Source organism: Microcebus murinus, chromosome 9, assembly GCF_040939455.1.
Source record: "Microcebus murinus isolate Inina chromosome 9, M.murinus_Inina_mat1.0, whole genome shotgun sequence".
NCBI classification, from domain to species: Eukaryota; Metazoa; Chordata; class Mammalia; order Primates; family Cheirogaleidae; genus Microcebus; species Microcebus murinus.
The window spans coordinates 17,046,055-17,068,762 of record NC_134112.1 but is presented as its reverse complement, the minus strand read 5'-3'; the positions used below and the strand labels follow the sequence as shown (position 1 = coordinate 17,068,762).

Genomic DNA, 22,708 nt, shown 5'->3' with positions numbered 1-22,708 from the left:
AGAAAGAAATAAAACCTTCTATAAAAGGAGAACTGTCCAATGAAGGAAGGAGACATTTTCACCTTTCTAGATGCTGCAATGTCTGGTGGTGCTTTGGCCTTGGTTGTTCTGTCCCCTCTGTCTCAGCAAAGAGATGATCCAAATCTGAGCTAGCAAAATCTTGGTAACTGTGGTCTTACGGGGCTCCAAGAGCACCCACTTGCTGGTGCATTTGTCACCATCAGCCATCAAGGTTAACCTCAGGCATGACACTGGAGAGTCCTTACATTGCAACGAGTTTAGTAGCTGACATTTATTAGCACTTTATGATCTGAAAGCATTTTCATATAAATTGGTTTTATTTAAGAAAATAACTTCAAAAATATGAACACAATGTAATATCGTTGTTGAAAAATTTAAAAATACAGTACAGTATAAAAAAGATAATAAGCATCACTCAACTCACCCGGAGGTAACAAATTTCAATTTTATTTTCAATATGTCAAATATATTTAATGCATGGGAATATTTTCAACGTTTGTAATATACTTTTACACCCTCATATATGTCTCTGTTAATCACCATTAAGTTGGGTGGAGCTAAATAAATTTTAACAATTGCAATTGAAGAACAATGATAGGGAATTATATTGCTATGTGATAAGAAGACCTGGGGTCGTTGGAGAGACTTTGAAAAAAACTTGGGTTCAAATATTGGATCAGCCACTTACAAACAGTGTGACTTTCAGCAAGGTACCTGTCTTTCTTGAACTTCATTCTTAAGAGTTTAGAGTTAGACCATAAGTTCCTTGAGGGCAGGAATGGTGTGTTACCAACTCTAACTTTGAGTGTGTGGCACAGTGCCTGGCTCAGAGAATGGAGAGAAGAGATGCTTACTGGCTTGAAGTGCACTGACTTGAGAGCCATGTAAGTAACACTTCAGTTGTCTGTTGCTGAGGATATCCCTACAAAGGGCTAATGGATGCACCTGCAGTTGCTTCCCAGCTCAGTCGTCTCACCCATGTTGCTTCCTCTCTGCTCCAGTTTCCACTTCTGGACAGGGCTCCACTTCTTATTTTGGTGTGAAGCAGCCAGTGCCCTCTCTTGAGCCAGGCAGGCAATCAGCTTCTGTAGCAAATGGTCATGACATGCAGCTCACAATCAAAGAGGAATACGGTGGAGATTGGGTGGTGTCTTAGTCCATTCCTGCTGCTTTAACAAAATACTTTAGACTGAGTAATTTATAAATCATAGAAATTTATTGCTCACAGTTCTGGATGCTGGGAAGTCCAAGATCAAGGCACCAGGAGATTTTGTGTCTGGTGAAGTCTTGCTTTCTGCTTCATAGATGGCACCTCTTAATGCATACTCACGTTGTGGAAGGTGCAAGAGGGCATAAATGTTGTGTCCTTACATGGCTCTGATGGGCCCCCAGATGGATAGAATATGATCTCTATCCATGGGGGCTCACCATATATTTCCCAAAATCACATGAACTAGATGGTAAATATCAGTCAATTGCTAGGTGGAAAATGATTTTGGAGATACCAAAGCAGGTGGAAGAAAAGGTGTTCTTAAGAGAGAAACAAGACTTCGTCTGAAAGAGCATGGTATAATATATTTCCATATTTTCCACAATTTAATTAGTGGCAATTTTTCTTTCTCATTGGTACTTAAAATAATAGTTTCTTACAATCAATGGCGTAATAGTCTAAATGAGATGCAGGAATTAAAAACTCACAACAGTTCCGTGTAGCAGGAATATTGGGTGAGCATGGGGCATAAGGTAACCTTCACTGAAATTTGTCCTTGAGGAGTGTCCATTCCTAGTGACCCCAGTGATCAGAAACCTTGGATGTTCTTTCCTTTCCCTGAAAATTCAACTCCAGCACATATTTGCATTTGTTGTAATCCATGGCTTAGAAAGATGAATACAAAGCGAATTGGGCCTGCTCGAGACCAACCTGCTTCTTTGTACTTACAGATCTGGGCTTTTCTTCTGAGTTTAACTCAGAGAAATCCCATCGAGGACTCCTATAATTGTTGTGGCTCCTTAGCACTGCTGGCTAAAATTGGAAAATCATTAGATAGATAAAAAGAAGCCAAAAAAGTCATCTGTCTCTGAAGACTGGGTGGATTTTACCACTATCATCACTTTGCCTGGGGAAGAGTGATGATGATGAAAAGGACCCTGCAGAAAAGCAGGTATCAGGGTTTGAAATAGTGAATGCCCAGGTTGGGCTCAGCTTTGATTTGGAGTCCTGCGCACTTGGCCATCTCCGCCTGACTCCAGCGGGCTCAACTCTTCTTCCAGTTGCACTGTTAATTTAAGGTCTGCAGTGAGGTATGTTCTGAATCTTTTAGCAGCGAGAATGAAGAAATTGACTTTTCTACAGTTTCTAATAAGAGGTTTCACTTCCTCGACAGGTTAACGAATGTTTTTCCTGGGAGAGATGCATGGGCAGAGTAATTCCTCCCATTACAGACTATTCTCTGCTAATAAAAGGCCTGGCTCTGTTAAAGTGAGTTTGTCCAAGCTGCTGTTCATTTAGGGAATGAGGGGGGAGCGAGAGCTATGCATTTTGCTCAGTGCTGACCCTCTTAAAAATTACATATGGAAAAATCTCTTTTCACCTGGCATCTGAAAAAAAATGAATATAATAGAACAGACACTCCTGATAGTGTTTAAAATAATAAAAAAAAGCAAATGGGCTCGAATAAAAACACCTGCCACAGGAATCTGCTTCTGGCCACATACCTCAGGTAGACTGCAGACTGTGCCATGGAATCCTTTTGAAGTGAAACAGAACTCTTGAAACTCTAATTATAATCATATCTGTGCTGGCTGGAAATGCAGCCAGCTGCGGAGAGCAGTCTATTAGATTGTCCATTTGTCTGAAGCTTGCACTTCATTGAAAAGCCTTGAAAGCACCTGGAGTTGTCAGAGCCACAGTCAGCGTGACTGCACTTCCTTTTTGACCCTGAGTTGGGCATAAATAATTCATCACATTGCCAGAGCGTGTCCTACAGTTTTCAAAGTGTTTTTGCATACATTATTGTCTCATTCAAACTTCAAAACAACTCGTAGACGCAGGAATGATTGCTCTCATTTTACAGATGAGCACACAGAGGCTCAGAGTGGTTAAGTGCCTCCCTAGTATGTGGCCAATAAGCCGAAGAGATGCAACCTGAACTCCACGACATTTGGTGAAAAGAAAACAAGACAGAAAGTTATGAAAATAATCACTTAAAATGTATCCTACTGCCAGCCTTGCTTCCCTAAGGTAGATACTAGTTACCAAGCCAGACATGGTCGCACACAACCCAGGTACGAATCATCCTGCACCTTCAACCTTTTTCTCTGCTTCCTCCTCTCAGAGTCTAGAGGAGAAGGAAAGGGAATGGAAGGGCGGGGGGTGGGGGAAATGAAGGCTACTTCAGATGCTATGGTATAGTAGGAGTAGAGGAATTTGGAGGTCAGGAAGACCTGGGCTTAGCTCCTTCTTTTCTTTCTTAGCTGCTGTTTGACAGGATAGTAAAACTGTCTAAACCTGGATTTTGCCATGAGCAGAATGGAATAATGATGCCCCTTGTGTGGTATATTAAAGATGACCACACATTTTTTGCACTTCCTCCCATAAAGAGGTGGTGTTTCTTTCCCAGCCCTTTGAATCTGGCCTTGTGACTTGCTTTGACCAGTGGCATGTGGAGGGAGGGGCAGGGTGTGAGACTGGAACCAAGTTGTGAGAAAGCTTCCGCTTTTGCCTTCTTTAACATTGCAGCCATGAGCCTGAGCCAGCCTGCTGCAGAGGCCCCATAAAAGGAAACTGAGGTGACCTTGCCAGCCACCTGCCAGCTACCAGGTTTATGAGCAAGGCCATTCTAGATTATCCAGACCCTGCCATGCCTCCATCTAGTGTAGCGGCAGGAGCGAGCCCAGCGGAGACCAGCTGAAGAATCACCCAGGCGTGTTCAGCTCACGGAATCACGAGCTAACAAAGGATCGCTGTGCAAGTGTGGGGTGGTCTTTAATACAGCAAAGGCTATCTGACACACCTGGCAAAACTGTTGCGAGGCTTAAGTGACACATCACATAAAATGCACAGGGTTCCTGGAGCAGAGTGGGCGTTTAACACATGTTAGCCCCTCTCCCTCTTGCTGAGACATTCACAGGGAAGGGACATATTCTCCATGAACACTTTTAAAACTAAAAACACAGAAACTCATCCTTGAAAAATGTGTGGCATTATCAACAACATTTTTACTTTTCTAGGGATGAATTTTCTTTCTTTTTTTTTTTTTGAATTTTTTCTTTTTCATTTTATTTTATTTTGGCATATTATGGGGGTACAAATTTTAAGGTTTCAAAAAATGCCCTTTCCCCCCTCCCCCCACAAGTCTGAGTTTCCAGCGTGACCATCCCCCAGATGGTGCACATCTCACTGATTATGTATGTATATACCCGCCCCCCTTGAATTTTCTTTTATTGTAACTATCCAGTACTTTCACTACACTTGCGTGGATTAGGCTGTGTAGAACATTGTTTTTATGAGAAAATGCTCAGTGAGTTCCAAACTGCCAAGTTTGCCAAGAACACAGGCAATGAGAGGCAGCGTGTTGGACAAGCACTGGTGAAAGTGAGGGCCGAGGGCACCGAGGGGGGAGCAGGCACAGGCAAGGCAGGAAGAAGAAACTAGCAGGCTGTGTGGAGAGACACAGGATGACTGGTTTAGCTAATTTAGAAATATATTAAAAATTAATAATAAAGAAATGAGAGTGGAGATGCCAGGACCCATCCATCCTATTACTTATTCAACGCACACTTATGAGCACCTGCTCTGTGCTCAGGAGCTTGAGGATGCAAAGGTGAATGTGAGAGCAGAACACAGAGCAGCAGGGAAGACTGACGCCTAAATGACAATCCCAGCAGCCTTGTGTTGTGCTAGAGGGAACTGTGAGGGTTTGGGGACCACAGAGGAGGAATAAATGAACTCTGCTTGGGGTCACCAGTGATGGCTTCTTGGAAGAGCTAAGTCTCAAGGGAGCGGAGGACCTTATTCATCAAAACAAGACAGAAAAAGCTTCCCGGAGACACAGTAGTAGCATTTTTTAAAAAACTTGGAAGTGAGAAAGAGAAGAGTTGGCCAAGGCTAGAATTCAGGGTCCATGGGAAGGGAAGAGTGAGTTAGGAAGGGGTTATGTTGTGAAGAACCTTGAAGGTCATCCTACAGAGTACTGCCTTCGTACTGTAGAGTCTAGAACACAGCTCGATGGTTTCCAAACATTTTGCTTTGTATTGCCTAAAAGAATTAGAAAAACTATGTACCCCTTCCACATTTTAATGGATATTAAAAATTATTAATGAATATCAATTTAAATAGTTGAAAGTGTGTAATTTGGGGAAGATTGTAAATATTACAATAGAACTGTTACATTATACCTTTTATATGTATCCAAAAGAACATAAATGCAATGGTGACTTATACCTACCCTCATCCATTTAAAAAATTATATGATCAAACTCTTCTTTCACAGTGAGAAATTTTACATTGAGAATTCCTCTCCTTGAATTCTATTTCAATGAAAAGTCTACCTCCTTGAATTTTCTTTTTCCACCATAGAATTTTGTCCCAATGTAATGTTTTTGGTTGAAAGTATTTTATTGATCACACCATTATACCTATCAACACTAAAAGTATGTATAAAATTTAAATAAAAATTTTAATTTCCTGTGATTATAACACAATTTTTTTTGAGATAGAGTCTCACTCTGTCACCCAGGGTAAACGTGTCATCAAAGGTCCTCTCAGCAAACTCAAACTCCTGGGCTCAAGTGATCCTCCTGCCTTAGCCTCCCTAGTAGCTGGGCCTATAGGCTTGTGCCACCACGCCTGGCTAATTTTTTCTCTTTTTAGTAGAGATGGGGGTATCACTCTTTCTCAGGGTGGTCTTGTACTCCTGACCTCAAGCAATCCTCCTACCTTGCCTTCCCAGAGTGCTAGGATTACAGGCATGAACCACTGTGCCTGGCCTATAACACTCTAAGTATTAAAAAATTCTTCTGGATAGAGTTTTCTTTGTTGGTAAAATTAACTTATCTAAATAATATGTGTTGCCAATTTGATAAATGATTATCAAATGATAAAGGTAAAATTTTATTGAAATTCTACCTCTTAGTGAAATTGTTGAGCCTTTTTAATTATTAATAGTACTTATATCTGTTGAAAAATATTACTTATTCATGTAAGAAAATGAGATAAGATTCAGTATCACTTTTGTTCCTATTTTTCATTTTTCAAGATGTGATGAGAAACATATTTATTTAAATAAGTAGATGGGAATGGAAGGACTTCTGATATAGCAATGTCACTCAGTTCTTTGAATTCTTTCTGAGTTAAATGTCAAAAATCTTAGAGTGATCTATCATTGAAAATTATTTTAAATGATCTATAATATGACAACTCTATTAAGTCTCCCTTCAATTTTGTTGAAAGCAAAGAACTAGAAACCACCCGACTTGCAAAAATATGGTAAATCAATGCAGTTTTGTACTTTCTCAATTTTGGGGAAATATACCAAAAAATTTACTAAGGCTTATCTTTTAATTATAGCAATTACTATTTCACTTAGAGAGACCCTGTTCAAACCTAATATACTCAGAAAGAATTGAGTCTTTTCAATGCACTTTTGCCTATATAATATTTTTAATAAAATGCTTTTATCTTAATGCATACTTCAAAAATATTTTTGTCAAATGTTGGAGCTGTAGATTTAGTACATTCAAGTAATGAAAAATGCCCTCTGTAGAAACCTAAATGACAAAGCCAGATTATATTATTAAAGAAATTAACCCATCAGATTTGTCTTTCAGAAAAATATAACTTCATTTTTCAATTCTCTTGAATATTTGCATTCCAAGATTGATAGATAGACAGAAAGGATGGGTGGATAAATGGATAGAAAAACTGTTGGATGGGTGGGTGGGCAGATGGAGGGATGGATGGGTGAATACATAGGTAAATAGACAGACAGGTAAGTAATCTTAGCCTGTGCTTGATGTTACATTCAGTCTTTATCTACAAACCTACTTGCTAACATGAAGAGCTTTCACCTGCCTGTAAATGCTTACTACTGCACTGAGGTTCCTGCAAATGTTTTGTTGAAAGAAAAATACAGTATTTGCTTTTAGATTATCTATTTAACTATCTGAATATAGAATTAAAAGAATAAAACAAGATCCCAACCCCACCAATGTATACTTAGACAATTTTGAAAAGAAATAGAGCAAAATATCAATAGTGATCATCTGGGTTTTAGGATTTTGCTCTTTAAAATATTCTTCTATATCTAAAATCTCTGTGAAGATCATATGTTCTTTTATAATTGGGAAAAATTCTATTTTATCATATACTTTCTTATTAAATTAGCTTTTTAATAGCTGCTTTCCACCTTAATAAGTTTTAGGAAAACATGAAATGACACTTCTAGAGTTCCTTTTTTATTTCAGGTTGTCTGTTAAGTGTTTTTACAAACTATATCTCATTTATTCTTCACAGCACCCTCATGAGATCACTCCTCCTATTTTACAGATGAGAACTCTGAGGCCCAGAGAAGTTAAGCAATATACCTACATCCTTTCAGGGAACCAGTGGCTAACTGGCGATTCAAATCCAGATCCACTTTACCTTAAATTATATATTCTTCCAAGTGCAATACTTCATAGTCTTTCAAAACTGAAAATTATCAATTATGTTAATTAAAATATTCATTGATATACTAAAGTCTATATGATTAGAAAGTATTGCCTCTCAGGCTGTGGCTAGTATTTACATTTTCTGAGGATGTTTCCTGGAGAGCAAACTGTTTAAATCTGATAAAGTACAGTTTTATCAATTTTTCTATTTGAGTAGTGCTTTTATCATATCTAAGAATCTTTATCCAATGCCACAAAGATTTTCTTCTATGTTTTCTTTTAGAAGTTTTATAGTTTCAGCTCTTACCTTTAGGTCTATGATCTGTTTTGAGCTCACGGTTGTGTATAATTTGAAATAAGTATCTTAGCCCCCCCACCCCCGTCTTTTGCATATAAATATCCCATTATTCCAGCATCATTTGTTGCAAGACTACCCTGTCCCCATTGAGTTATCTAGGAACTTTTGGTAGGAAATCAATTGCCCTTAAATATGTGGCTTTAATTCTGGACTTCCTGTTTTGTTCCATGTATCTATATCTATCCTTATACCAATATTGTACTGTTTTAGTTACTGTAGTATTACAGAAGTTTTGAAATCAGGCAATGTAAATTCTCCAGTACTGTTCTTCAAAATTATTTTGGCTACTTTGGCTTCTTTTTGTTTCCATATAAATTTTAAAATCAGCTTTCCAATTTCTACAAAAAAAGCCTATTAGGTTTTTAGTTAGAATTGTGTTTAATCTATATGTCAATGTGGGGACTACTGCCATCTTAACACTATTTCGCATCTGTTGATATGATACATCACTCCATTTCTGTAAAACCTTGTTTAATTTGTTGTGGCAATGTTTTGTAGTTGTCAGTGTAATTATATTTCTGCTGTTAAATTTATTCCTAAATATTTTTATTATACTGCAAACGGATTGTTTTCTTAATTTCAATACTTGAATGCTTGTTGCTAATATAAACAAAAATTGATTTTATTTATTTATTTATTTATTTTGAGACAGAGTCTCACTCTGTTGCCCAGGTTAGAGTGCTGTAGTGTCAGCCTAGCTCACAGCAACCTCAAACTCCTGGGCTCAAGCCTCCTCAGACTCCTGCCTCAGCCTCCCGAGTAGATAGGACTATAGGCATGTGCCACCATGTCCAGCTAATTTTTTCTATTTTTTAGTAGAGATGGGGTCTCGCTCTTACTCAGGCTGGTCTCAAACTAACTCCTGAGCTCAAACGATCCACCCACCTCAGCCTCCCAGAGTGCTAGTATTACAGGCATGAGCCACCGCACCTGGCCTAAAAATTGATTTTTGTATATTATTCCTCCAACTTTGTTAACTTCACTTATTAGTTCCAGCAGGACATTTTTTTGTAGATCCTTTAGGATTTTCTACAGTTAGGATCACATTGTCTAAAAGTAAAGACAGTTTTACTTATTCCTTTACAACCTGTATGCTTTTATTATTTTTCTTTTTTTATTAAACTGAATAAAATCTTCAATACCATGTTGACTATAAGGGGTCAGAGTGGACATCCCTACATTGCACCTGGTCTTAGGAGGAAAGCATTTAGTCCGCCATTATTAAATATGAAGTTAGCAAAAGGGTTTTCATAAATGTTCTTTATCAGGTTGAGGAAGTTATCTTTTCTTTCATGATTTGCTGAGAGATTTTACACAAATGAATGAATGATTTTGTCAAATAATTTTCTTATTTCTATTGGATGATAATGTAATTGTGTCCTCTATTCTACTAATTTGGTGTATTCCATTAATTGATTTTCAGATGTTAAAATAATCATGCATTCCTAGAATAAACACCACTCGGTCATGTTGTGTCATCTCTTTTATATGTTGCTGGATTCAGTCAGCTAACATTTTGTTAAGGATTTTGCATCTATGTCTACAAAAGTCTGTTATTTTCTTTCCTTGTGATGTCTCTGCCTGGATTTAGCATTAGGGAAAAACAGAAAATGAAATGGAATGTGTTCCTTCCTCTTCTATTTTATGAAAGAAATTGTGTTGCATTGGCATTATTTCTACTTTAAGAATTTTATGGAATTTATTAGGAAAGCCACCTAAACTTGGGATTTACTGTACTTGGCTGAATAGTGTCTCCCTAAAATTCATGCCCTTCATAGAACTTCAGAATGCACCTATTTAAATATAGGATTCTTGCAGATGTAATTAGTTAAGATGAGGTCCTTCTAGTGTAGGGTGAGTCCTTAATACAATATAACCAGTGTTCTTATAAGAAGAGATAACCACATAAAGAGAGGAGAAGGCCATGTGAAGACAGACACACAGAGGAAACATGTTCATGTGACAACGATAGCAGGGATTGGAGTTATGCCATTAAAGCCAAAGAATGAGAAAGATTCCTGGTAACTAGTCGGAGACAGAGCCTGACACCTAATTTCAGACTTCTAGCTTCCAGGACTGTTAGATAATAAATTCCTTTCTTGGCACAAAATTGTTCATATTCCCCTATAATCCTATTTTTCTTCTCAAATCTATTAATATTTTGTTATTTGTATTTTGGGGCTCTGTTATTAACTTTATATATGTAATTAATATTAATATATAACATAATAATTCTTATTTTTTCTTGATATGGTAGACTATAAATATAAAATATAAATATTAATATTAATATAAAATATACTCTTTGTAAATATAAAATATACCCTTTATAATTATAAAATATATCTTTGTCTTTAGAGTTATTTCATATCTTAAAGTATATTTTGTCTGATAGGAATATATTTATCCTAATTCTCTTATAGTTACTATTCTATAGCACATATTTTTCCATTCTCTTATTTTAAACCTATTTGTGTCTTTGCATCTAAAGTGTGTCTCTAGTAGACAGAATGTAGTTAGGTTTTGTCTTTTTTTAAACTCTATCTTCTCAAATCCTGCTACTGCTTTATCAACTAAATTTATGGAATCTCTAAATCCTTTATTGTCATTTCAAGAATGTTCACAGCATCTTCATCAGGATTTTGGAAATAGTATATGAGCATTGTCTTCCACTTAAAGTCACCAGCTGCATTAACCCCCAACAAGAGAGTCAGCCTGTCTGTTGAAGCTTTGAAGCCAGACATTGACTTCTCTCTATCCATGAAAGTTCTAGATGACATCTTCTTCCAAGAGAAAGTTGTTTCATCTATTGTTTGGTGTAGCCCCTTTTATCCATGATCTTAGATAGGTCTTCTGGATAATTTTCTGTAGCTTCCACATTAGCACTTGCACTTTATGATACGAAGGTAGCTTTTTCCCTCAAATCTTATGAACCAACCTCTACTAACTTCAAACTTTTATTCTGCAGCTTCCTCACCTCTCAGTCTTCATAGAATTGAAGATAATTAGGGTTTTCTCTGAGATAGGCTTTGGCTTAAGGGTTTGATCTTCTATCCAGGCCACTAAAACTTTCTCAATATAAGCAATAAGGCTGTTTCGCTTTCTCACCATTTGTGCATTTACTGGAGTAGCAATTTTAAGTTCCTTACAGAACTTTTTCTTTGCGTTCACAACTTGGCTAACTGTTTGGCACAAGAGGGCTAGCTTTTGACTTATTTTGGCTTTTGACATGCTTCATCACTGAACTTAATTATGTCTAGCTTTTGATTTAAAGTGAGAGACATGTTACTCTTCCTTTCACTTGCACACTTAGAGGCTGTTGTAGGGTTATTCATTTGCCTAATTTCAATATTGTTGTGTCTCAGGGAATAGGGAGGCTCAAGGAGAAGGAAAGAAGTTGGGGAACGGATAGTCAATGGAGCAGTCAGAACACACACATTTATTAAGTTCATCATCTTATATGGGTAAAATTAATGGTGCCCCAAAACAATTACAATAGCAACACCTAGGATCACTGATCACAGATAACCATAACAGATATAATAATAATGAAAAAGTTTGAAATACTGTGAGAATCACCAAAATGTGACATAGAGATATGAAGTAAGCACATGTTGCTTGAAAAATGGCACAACAGACTTGCTTAATGCAGGGTTGCCAAAACTCTTCCATTTGTGAAAGACATAATCTCTGCAAAGTGCAATAAAGCGATGCTTAATAAAACAAGGTATGTCTGTATGTAATTTTAATATCTTCTGATGAGAGGTCAGCCATGAGTCATATTGTTGTTTTCTAGTAAATAATACGTCATATTTCTGTTGCTGCTTTCAAGATTTTCATGTTGTATTTGATTTTCAGAAGTTTGACTATGAGGTGTCAAGGTTTTATTTTCTTTTTGTATTTGGAGATTTTCGAGATTCTTGGATCTATAGGTTAATATTTTTCCTCAATTTTTAAAAGGTGTTGACCATTTTTGCTTTTCACTTTCTCTCTTTCCTCTTCTTTTAGAAGTTCCATTTCATAAATATTGAGATCCTGGGTAATATACATGTTTCTGAGGCCCTACTCACTTTTCTTCAAGCTTTGTTTTCTCTATTCTTTGGTCTAGATACTTTCTATTTATTTATTTATTTATTTATTTATTTATTTTTTGAGACAGAGTCTCGCTTTCTTGCCTAGGCTAGAGTGAGTGCCGTGGCGTCAGCCTAGCTCACAGCAACCTCAAACTCCTGGGCTCAAGCGATCCTCCTGCCTCAGCCTCCCGAGTAGCTGGGACTACAGGCACAAGCCACCATGCCCGGCTGATTTATATATATATATATTAGTTGGCCAATTAATTTCTTTCTATTTTTATGGTAGAGACGGGGTCTCGCTCAGGCTGGTTTTGAACTCCTGACCTTGAGCAATCCGCCCGCCTCGGCCTCCCAGAGTGCTAGGATTACAGGCGTGAGCCACCGCGCCCGGCCTATTGATTTATTTTTAAGTTCACTGATTCTTTCTTCTTTGAACTCAAATCTTCTGTTGAGTCCATCTAGTGAATTTTCATTTCAATTATTGTTTTTTCAAATATAGAATTTACATTTGGATCTTTATTATAATTTTATATGTCTACTGAAATTTCATTTGCTGAGTATTGTCATATTTTCCTTTAATTCTTTTACTATGGTTTTCTTCAATTCTTTGGATCTACTCATAATAGTAATTTGAAGTCTTCATCTGCTAGACCCATTCAGAATCTGTTTCTATTGACTTCTTCCCCCACCCAAGTATGGGTGTCTATTTTTGTTTCTTTGCATGTCTATAAATTTTTTTATTGAAAACTTGGTATTTTAAATAATATTTAATAACTCTAGATTCTGTTTTATCTTCTGAGGATTATTGGCTCTTCTTTTCTAGTGTAATAACTTTCCTGGCTTCAACTGCAGATTTCTTTCCCCCAGAGTGTAGAGACTCTGATTCTCTGCTCACTTTTTAGCCTGGCTTTCTGTGGACCACTCATATGTCTACATAGCTTAGATTTGTGCATGGTTGTGTTGAAACACATGCTTATAAGGCATCTACCTCTGTTGATTGATCTATGTGTGGGTTAGGGAATACATTCGAAGTTGCAGCCAGTTCTCAAGTCTCCCTGGGCTTTCAGCTTTTGCTGGGCTCTTTCAGGTTTCCCATACATGTGCATAGTTTCCCAGCCCCTTAGGGACATGTGGACAGCTTGTCTCAGACCTGCTGTTATGCTCTTCTCCAGATCATTTCCAAGATCACCCTGCTAAACTTCTGGCTGATCACCATTGCTCCAGCTGGGACCAAACCTTGGGCTAGCAAAGCTGCCGGTTCTCCTTGTTAATTCCCAACTGTGTCCATCACTTTTAGCCAGGAACACCAGGGCTCTCTGAACCCTGGTTGAATCATCTATCACATTAACAGCAGACCCACTGGTTTTCGCAGCCAGTTCTGCAATGATAAAACTGCCAATCTCTCTAAGCAAGCAGAAAGCAGGGTAGATAGAGCAGCCCCAGGCAAGAAGGCCACAGAGTCCCACTGTTTTTCCTGAAGGTCAAGCAATTTTTCAAGAACAAACGTTTCTCACTTTTATGTCATTGGTGATTTCCAGTGCCCTGAAATGATTGTGACAGTTTTTCCAGTTTTATACTTGGTCTTTTGCACAGAGGAATCTCCAACCCCTCCATGTCATCATAATCAGAATTCTCTCTTGTATTTATTTTTATCTGAAGCAACCTGGGGTTTTAGGTTTAATAAAATAAAGGGCAAGTTAATCTACTACAATTTGCATTCACATTTTGTTAAATTGTGGGAGTCATTTTTAAAAATAGATTTTGTCCAGAGTATGATTGACATAGGGTTTTGTTCTCTTTCCTAACACTGACAGACAACTAGCTTATGAGTAAAAAGGCATGGTATTGGAGTGATTTGTTTTCTTTCCAAATTCTCAGAGTGTGAAGTCCATGAGAGAAAGCTTGCACGTAAAAAATCAAAATTCCCAAAACCAAACCAAAATCGAAACCCAAAACAAGAAACTTGTTCAATCTGCAACTTATTCTTCTTCTGTTAATTTCCATTACGTATTCATGTCTATTTGGTGAATCACATTGGAACTAAGCCACAGAAATTCTCTTTTGTGATATTATCTGGGTGTTTTGTTTGAAGGCCTTTTTTCGTCTTTTAAAAGCAATTCTATGTGTGGTAGGCAGAATTTTAAGACTTCTGCTTCCTGGTGTACACACAAACAGAACCTGTGAATATGATTGGATTTCACTTCCCTGATTATATTCTGTTGTACGGCAATGACAAAAGGGATTTGCATATGCAATTAAAGACACTAATCAGTTTACTTTGAATTAATCAAGATTTTTCTGGGTGGACTGGGCAAATTAGGGAAGCCCTTTAAATGTAGTGTTTTTTTCCAGCTGGTCTTGAATAGGAAAGAAATAGCTATGTTGCTAACTTCTCATGAAGAGGGCCAGCCTCTTGTTATTTAGAGTGGTCCCTAGGTGACACCTAGCAAACAAATGGGACTTCACTCCTGCAACTGCAAGGGACTAAATTCTGCCAACAACCAATGAACTTGCAAGAGGACCTGAGTCTCAAATCACATTGCAGCCCTGGCCAACATCTTGACTTCCGCCTTGTAAAACCCTGAGCAGAGAACCCAATTATGTTATGTCCAGATTTCTGAAGTGCAGAAACTGTGAGATAATAAATTTGCATTGATTTAAGCTGATAAGTGTGTTGCAATTTATGCCACAGCAATAGAAAGCTAATACACTGTGAAATCTTTCTTTAGAAATGAATCTTCCCTGAAGATAACCAAGAGTTGAGGATTTGTATCTACATAAGATATAGATTGGTGTGAAATTATTCAGTTACTCAGGACTCAGCTGTGTAATAGGTTTAATGTCAGGATGTCTAGAGCACAATTGCAATACATTTCTTTCCTAATTTCCAAAAGAGTGGATAATCACAACCATTTTGAGTACTTCCTATGTACAAAGCACAGTTCTAAGTCCTCTGAGTGTATTCACTTGTTTATCGTCCACACTGCCCCCCATAACTCTCATCTTGCAGAGGAGGGAAGTGAGTACAGAGGGTGAAGCCATGTCCCCAAGGTCACATTTGCCCAGAGTGGCAGAGCCAAAGTTCAAAGCCAGACCGTCTGACTGACAGCCCAGGCTCTGCTGCTCTGAGCTCCAGGACTTACTATTTCTTCCATGAGCTCAACTGAAAAATGTGGAAAATTCAGAAAAGTGCCAAAAATATAATACAAATCATACAACTTCACCATTCAGAGATAACCACATAAACACTGTTAACATTTTGGTTTCATTCTGTCTAGAAAGATAGCTATGTCAATAGAGAGATGGCACGTTATAACTTGATGGGGATTTTGCTCTGTTTAATGCTTTGCAACTTTCTCTTTATTCCTCTTTACCATAATACATTTAAAGATGTTTTGTGTACTTTCCCATAGTATATTCACAAAAATAAGAAAAAAAAATTCGCTTTTTTCCTAAAGAACAGCATGCTGTCATTTAGATTCTTCAGGTTTTTCTCACTGCGCAACCTTTCCCCAAAATTGTGGGCCCTGTCCATAGTGTCTTTGTGGTCTTTTTCTTCAGGGTTACGACCCCAGAATGATCCAGAAAAAAGAAAGGCAGACGGGGTGGGGAATATTTAGAAAATTCAGATGATCAGAAACCTACCATTTGTGCTAAAATTGGGGTTAAATTCAATGATGATTTTAAAATAACGGTGGGGAATTAGGGTATGGGCCTTGTCACGGTGAAGGGCAAGTGCAGAGGACAGCAGCTGTGTCCAGGGGACCAGGGGAAAGTCGTGCTAAACTCTTAGTATCGCCAGGGCAGAATGTGCAGGCTGGTTGGATGCAGGGCCTCTATCCCTTGCTCTGCTGAGCCAAGACCCAGAGTTCCACCAGCCATGAAGCTTCAACTGCGGGAACTCTGAGGGCTGAAGAGAGAGGCCCACCCCCAAAGGCCAAGAACTGTGAGCCTCAGGTTAATGTGTAAGCCCTCCCCGAGAACTGAACTCCACCCTCAGAGGGGAGGGAGGGAAGAGAAGCTGAGTTACCTAAAGGAGACTACATTTAAACCCAAATGGCAAAATGAAGTGTTTTGTGCTATCAACAGAAATGGTGCCTTCATGAACAAGTTCAGTTACAGAGAAATAGAGAAAGTAAAATTTCTGTGCCTCTAAATTGTGATAATAAATGTTCAACCTTCTCTGCTGGCTCAGGCCAAATCTTTCCTATTTTTGTCAGTGACATTGCTATTTTATCACTCACAATGCCTTGAAAGCGTAGGGCCACCTCTGTCTTTTTATCATTCAAACGATGATGTCATCTCAGACCACTCTGTGTGGAGTGTGCGGGTGGCGAGAAAGGGTTATAACCTGACTCAGAAGGCATTTTATATATTTAGCCAAACGTGAATGAGAAAAAAAGTGTTTTTTTTCTTTTTTACCCTTTTAAAGGCTTCTTGAGTACCAAATAGTGCTTTAAAGAACCCTCAGAATTCAATGAATTAATTTAAATGTCAATGATTTAGAAACATAAGGATTGCTTTCCTTCTAAATCACCCATGTAAAGAAAATGATGTTTTGGAAAAATGAACATGGCTTATTATTGGTCCCATAATGGTTGAAAAGTGGCAGAGAGAGACACAGCATATTCAAGCACAGTCAAGCCAGTGTTTGCCTAGTGTTCAAATGGGATGTATTGTTCAGTGCTAACAGATAGGGCAAATTGGGGAAGGGGACACTGGGACCTCCCACAGTGTTGGTCTGATTAAGAATGTATTCATGACCATGTCCTCAGGTCTACTGGCTGGTTCCCCACTGGGGACTCCTCTTTGGGACTGGAGCCGGGGTGTTTATTTGTGATGGGGATATGGGCTCAATAGCTCAGTAACTTCGGTGGTAGCTCCTTTTGGAGTTTCTAGGCTCCTTTTGGAGACTAGATTGTCTCTAGTCACGACAATCTCCCCCTTTTGTGAGAGCTGCCCTCCTCCACACTCCTGGCAGCGGTATCTGTACCTCGAGCTGTCCTCACTCCCACCTGCCTCGTACTCAGTGCTCCAAAGACTTAGCCCAGATTCCCACTGCTGGGAAGCTGGAGTTGGCAACCAGAAGGACAGCCCATCTCTGTGTGGGCTGAGCTATTACATGCAAACTCAGGGAGTGAAGGGCCGAGAGCATTGAAGCAGCTAGTCTGGAGGGACAGAGAGAGGGGCAGCACCGAGAAGTTAGGAGAGAGAACTCCCTGGCGTCTTGTCAGCCATCATTTTAAGCTCCCGGCTTGTTTTTGTAGCCCTGTCTTTCTGCCTTTTGATTCTAAAATTCATTCCTGAAATTCTTATGAGAAAGTTTTGTCCTTTTTTTGCTTACGCTAGCTCATGGCAATTCCTATTACTTGCAACCTCAGGAGGTTCACTCCTGGTTGCTGAAATGGTGTTTAGTGACTCAGGTCTTGGAAATAAGATAAAGGAATGGGCATAAGAAAAGAGAAAACCAATAATACTTTCTAAAAAAATAAGTTCTAGATATGACATTAAAAGCAAAAAAGACAAAAGAAAAAACCCATAAATTTGACTTAATCAAAATTATTAAATTTTGTTCTTTAAAGGACACCATCATGAAAATGGGGGGAAAACCCATGGAATGGGAGAAAATATTGCAAATCATATATTTGATAAGGGATTTGTATCTATAATATATAAATAACTTTTATAATTCAATAATAAAACGATAAATAAATCCAATTAAAAATGGGCAAAAGATTTGAATAGATATTTTTGTCAGAGAAGATAATAATATAAATAAATAAATAAATAAAATGTAAAAATGGCATTTATCATTATTTCATTATACATCATGACTATTTTACCTTTGGCATATGCAGTTTTCATTTATTTCACAATGGCATGGGAATTTTCCCCTGTATATTGTTTCCCCTGTAAAATGTTTCAGTATAAACCATGCATGAATTATCAATGCCTAGAAAATGAAAAAATTGGCAAAAAAATAAAAATAAAAAAAACAAATAAAATGGCCAATAAGTGCATGCAAAGATGTTCAATATCATCATTTGGGAAATACAAATCAAACCCACAATGAGATCTCACTCCACTCCCACCATGATGGCTATAAGCAAAATAAATGGATAATAACAACTGTTGATGAGAACATGGAGAAATTATAGCCCTTGTACACTGCTGATAAAAATGGAAAATAGTTTGGCAGTTCCTTAAAATGTTAAACATGGAGTCACTGTATGTCCCAGAAATTCCACTCCTGGGTATACACCCAAGAGAAATAAAAACACATGTCCACACAAAGATTTGTACATGAACATTCATAGCAGAATTATTTCTAATAGCCAAGAAGTGAAAACAATTCAAATGTCCATCAACAATGAACAGATAGCCAGGCATGGTGGTGCACACCTGTAATCACAGTTACTCTGGAGGCTGAGGCAGGAGGATTGCTAGAGCCCAGGAGTTTGAGATAAGCCTCGGCAACATAGCAAGATTCTCACCTCAAGAAAAACACAATGAACAGGTAAACAAAATTGGGTATATTCATACAATGGAATATTATTCAGCCATGAGAAGAAATGAGGTTGACACACTACAACATGGATGAACTTTGAAAACATTGTACTAAGTCAAAAAAGTCTACAGCAGAAGACCACATATATTATTCTACTTATATGAAATGTCCAGATAGACAGAAAGAAGATTAGTGATTTCCAGGGGCTGTGGAGTGAAGGAAATTGGGAATGACTGCTCATGAACATGGGATTTTTGCGAGGAGGGTGATGAAATGTTCTGGAATTAGATATTGGTGATCAATGCACAACTCATAAATATACTTAAAGCTACTTTTATACTTTAAAAGGGTGAACTTTATGGTATGTGAATTATATCTCAATGAAGCTGTAATACAAGATGGGGTAAAAACTGCAAAAACAACATAATCACAACTACAGAGAGTAATAAGACAAGTTTTAACTAGTTGTGTAACCTTGAACAGATTACTTATTTCCATCTCAGTTTCATCACCTACCTAATGAGGACAATGATACTACATACTCCATAAGGTCATTCAATGATTAAATGAATTAATACTTGTCAACCTTTTGGAAGACAGTTTATCACACAGTAAGTACCCAATAAATGTTAGCAATTATTACAATTATTAGCAAATGTAATTTGTATGGCTGAAGAACACTTGGATATAGTTACTTTCCCCAAGTATCACTCTAGTCAGTCCAGATTCAACTCAGAAAAGGTGGAAGGAAACCTCTCTCATGGGGAGATGTCAGGCATTGTAAGAATGGCCAAAGACCAGTAGGAAAATGAACTTTACGAATAAGAAATAAATGATTACTAAATGCTCATCTTCATAAAAATAGATGGAACCTAATTAATTAAATTGAACTCAATGAAAAATAAGAAAGAAAAACTACTTCCATGTGTCGGGAAGGTGATATAAATATTTTATTTTATTATGATCTTATAAATCAAGGCAAGCATATACTTTAATGATCAAGGTAAGACTTTACAGTAGAAGGGCAATTAAAAAAAAAACTAACAAGGCCGGGCGCTGTGGCTCACGCCTGTAATCCTAGCTCTTGGGAGGCCGAGGCGGGCGGATTGCTCAAGGTCAGGAGTTCAAAACCAGCCTGAGCAAGAGCGAGACCCCGTCTCTACTATAAACAGAAAGAAAATTAATTGGCCAACTGATATATATATATATATAAAAAATTAGCCGGGCATAGTGGCACATGCCTGTAGTCCCAGCTACTCGGGAGGCTGAGGCAGAAGGATCACTCGAGCCCAGGAGTTTGAGGTTGCTGTGAGCTAGGCTGACGCCATGGCACTCACTCTAGCCTGGACAACAAAGTGAGACTCTGTCTCAAAAAAAAAAAAAAAACTAACAAAGATGAATTATTGCTGCATTGGGATGATTGGAAATCCACCTGCCTAGTCAGCTTTTGCTCAGAAAGGTTGCCCAGGGTCTTTCAGGAGGGGGTGTCTGCAATGGAATCTTTGAGATAACTGAAGCTTCCTTCTTTGACTGGCAACATTAGGGTAGACACACTTCTAAAACTCTGGAGTCTTAACACACTCTTCTCCCTTCCACCCAGGTTGTGGTTTCAATCCCTCTGGTGACCCTGCTAGTGCACAATCAGATGCTGTCAGCTCCCGGGGCCCCGTGGCTATCTGCCAGCCCCACCAGGGACACTACGGTTCACTAGGTTCCAGAGAAGTGGGTACTATGGATGCACTAAGTGCCCAGGTCATCACTGATTTTAGAGAACTGTAATCTTCATGAGGCCCCATATTCTCATTTTCCTCTACACTGGACAATGGATTTTCGTAAGACAGGTATTTTAAACATTCCTCTTCTTCTTCATTTTTGTATCCCTGGCTCAGAGCGCAGGGCCTGGCCCACAGTGACCAGGTGAGGAGTAAATGCATGGAAATGCTTGGGGAATGCCTTTCTGCGGGTGAGTCTGAGCGCACATAATCCTGCTTTACATCGGAAAGTTGTTAGGGTGTTAACAGCAGATGTAGAGTTAGCAGGAGTCCAACCAACAATTCCTTCTCTTCTCTCCCTCCTCCATGAAGTTTTTCCTCTCACCACCAGCTGCGAGTGAGCCTACTTCACTGCTTCTAAGGCACTTCCCACATTTCGACCCTGTGGGGAAGTGTACCCCAGGACCTCCTTTCAGGAGACACTCGCTCCCCCAGCTGCAGGAAGTGTTCGTCTGAAGGACCATGCCAATGTCTGAGTCCCTTGCCAGAAATTGCCTCCACTGAAGGGAGGTGTCTCAGTCAAAGGTATGGCACTTCTCCTGGGGGTTAGTTTACAACCGGTGACTGTTCAGTGAGGGGATTCCAAACCTGGACTCAGTTCAGGACAACTCCGAGAGCTCTTAGTGGGATGGACTAGGCCTCTTTTGTGTGTGTGTGTCCCTGCAGCACAACCCTCTTCTTGCCCCTACCCCCTGCTGCCTTCCTCTCTTACTACTCTTTTCCTCAAGAACACTCCTCAATAAACTCCCCTGCACACAAGTTTCTGAGCCTGCTTCCCCAGGGAGCCAACTTCAGACAGTAAGACTCCAGCGTGGACAGCCTGCAGCGCCCGTCTCAGCACATAGCCATGCTCGGTCAATGTCAATCACATGAACGGACTCCTCTTGCACCCACCTTTCTTGTTATGATGATGGCAGGTGAGTAAGCCACCAGCAGAGTTAGACAGAAGTTGTGGGTTGCTGGGGAAATGGGTGTTAAATCATCCTCAAACCTAATCAGCGACAGACTCCCCAAGCTCTTGGGGCCATGGAATATTTGTGTGGGCAACCAAAGTGAACCCCTGTAGTTGGTAGAGATGACACTCCTCATCAAAATGAGAGGTCTGTCTCCCCTCCCTTTGAGTCTGGGAGGAGGGACTTGTGAATGCTTTGAGCAATAGAAGGTGACAGAAGTGATGCTGTGTCACTTTCCAGATCTTGTCTTCTGGAATTCTTTCTCTCTGGGATTCCTGAGCTGCCAGGTAAGAAGGCCTACTCCCTGAGACCACCACACGTAGGTGCTCTGATGGATGCTCCCTGACACGCCAACTTTCTAGCCATTCTCTGCCCCCAAGTTGCCAAACGTGAGTGAAGCTGCCTTGGACAGTCCCAGACCCATAAATCCACCATCTGAATACCACCTAGTGACCATGGTCACTTCTACACAGAGACAAGAATCACCAGCTGGGGTCTCAACGAATTCCTGATCCACAAAATCATGATAGAACAGAATGGTTATTATTTTAATTTGCTATATAGCAATAGATAATCAGAGGAACCCCATCCCGGAATCCCCTCAACACCTCCTTCTAACTCTCTATGGCCTCACCGGGAATGGGACAGGAAAGGGAACACGCATCTGCTGTCTATTGTACTCAAGTGAGGGCCCGAGGATTTCAAATTAGACTTGCCTAAATTCAAACATTTAATCTGCAACCAGCCTAGAAGTAGAATTGATTTCACTTGAGCCTTTCTCAAGTGTATTTCCATTTGACAGGCTTTATGGTTTCGTTTAGAGAAAAAATGAAATGGTGACAAATAATTAAGAAAACCAATACTGAGTAAGGATGCTCTCCCAGGCATGGTTCTGAGGGGCCACAGACCTCCGCTTCCAGGCCTCTGGAGAATAGATTCCCAGGGAATCTTGGTCTTAAGGCTTTAGTTTAAAATGAAACTTTAGAACTAGAGATGTGTTCCCTCAAATGTATAATGACCTCAGGTCATGCATGATTTTGGAGACGTGGGACTAATTCACATGTTTTTCCATACTGTCTCCAGAAATAATTCGTGTCAGACTCTGTCCAGATTTTCCATCTGTAATATGTGGCCACCATGCTTACCCTGGGATTCTTCTTCTGGCTTCTCAAGCCAGGACTCTATTTCGAGGTCTGCTCATTGAACAACTGCTACTCAGAGTTCTGAGTTTATGTGGCTCCACGGACTGTCCCTTCTAAATGCCCATCACTGTTATGGAAGCTGCAGCCACAATGTGACTATCAAAGATCTTACCCTACTTCCTAGTCTCAAAAAGACAAACAAACAAACAAAAACCCCACAAACAAACAACC

General features: G+C 39.1%; 1 protein-coding gene across 1 annotated transcript in view; it reads right to left on the bottom strand.

Moving 5' to 3' along the window:
* The window catches only part of AOAH (acyloxyacyl hydrolase), a 198,531-nt gene that overhangs the window by 174,691 nt on the left and 1,132 nt on the right, over positions 1-22,708 (bottom strand). The gene's annotated exons all lie outside the window — the stretch shown is intronic.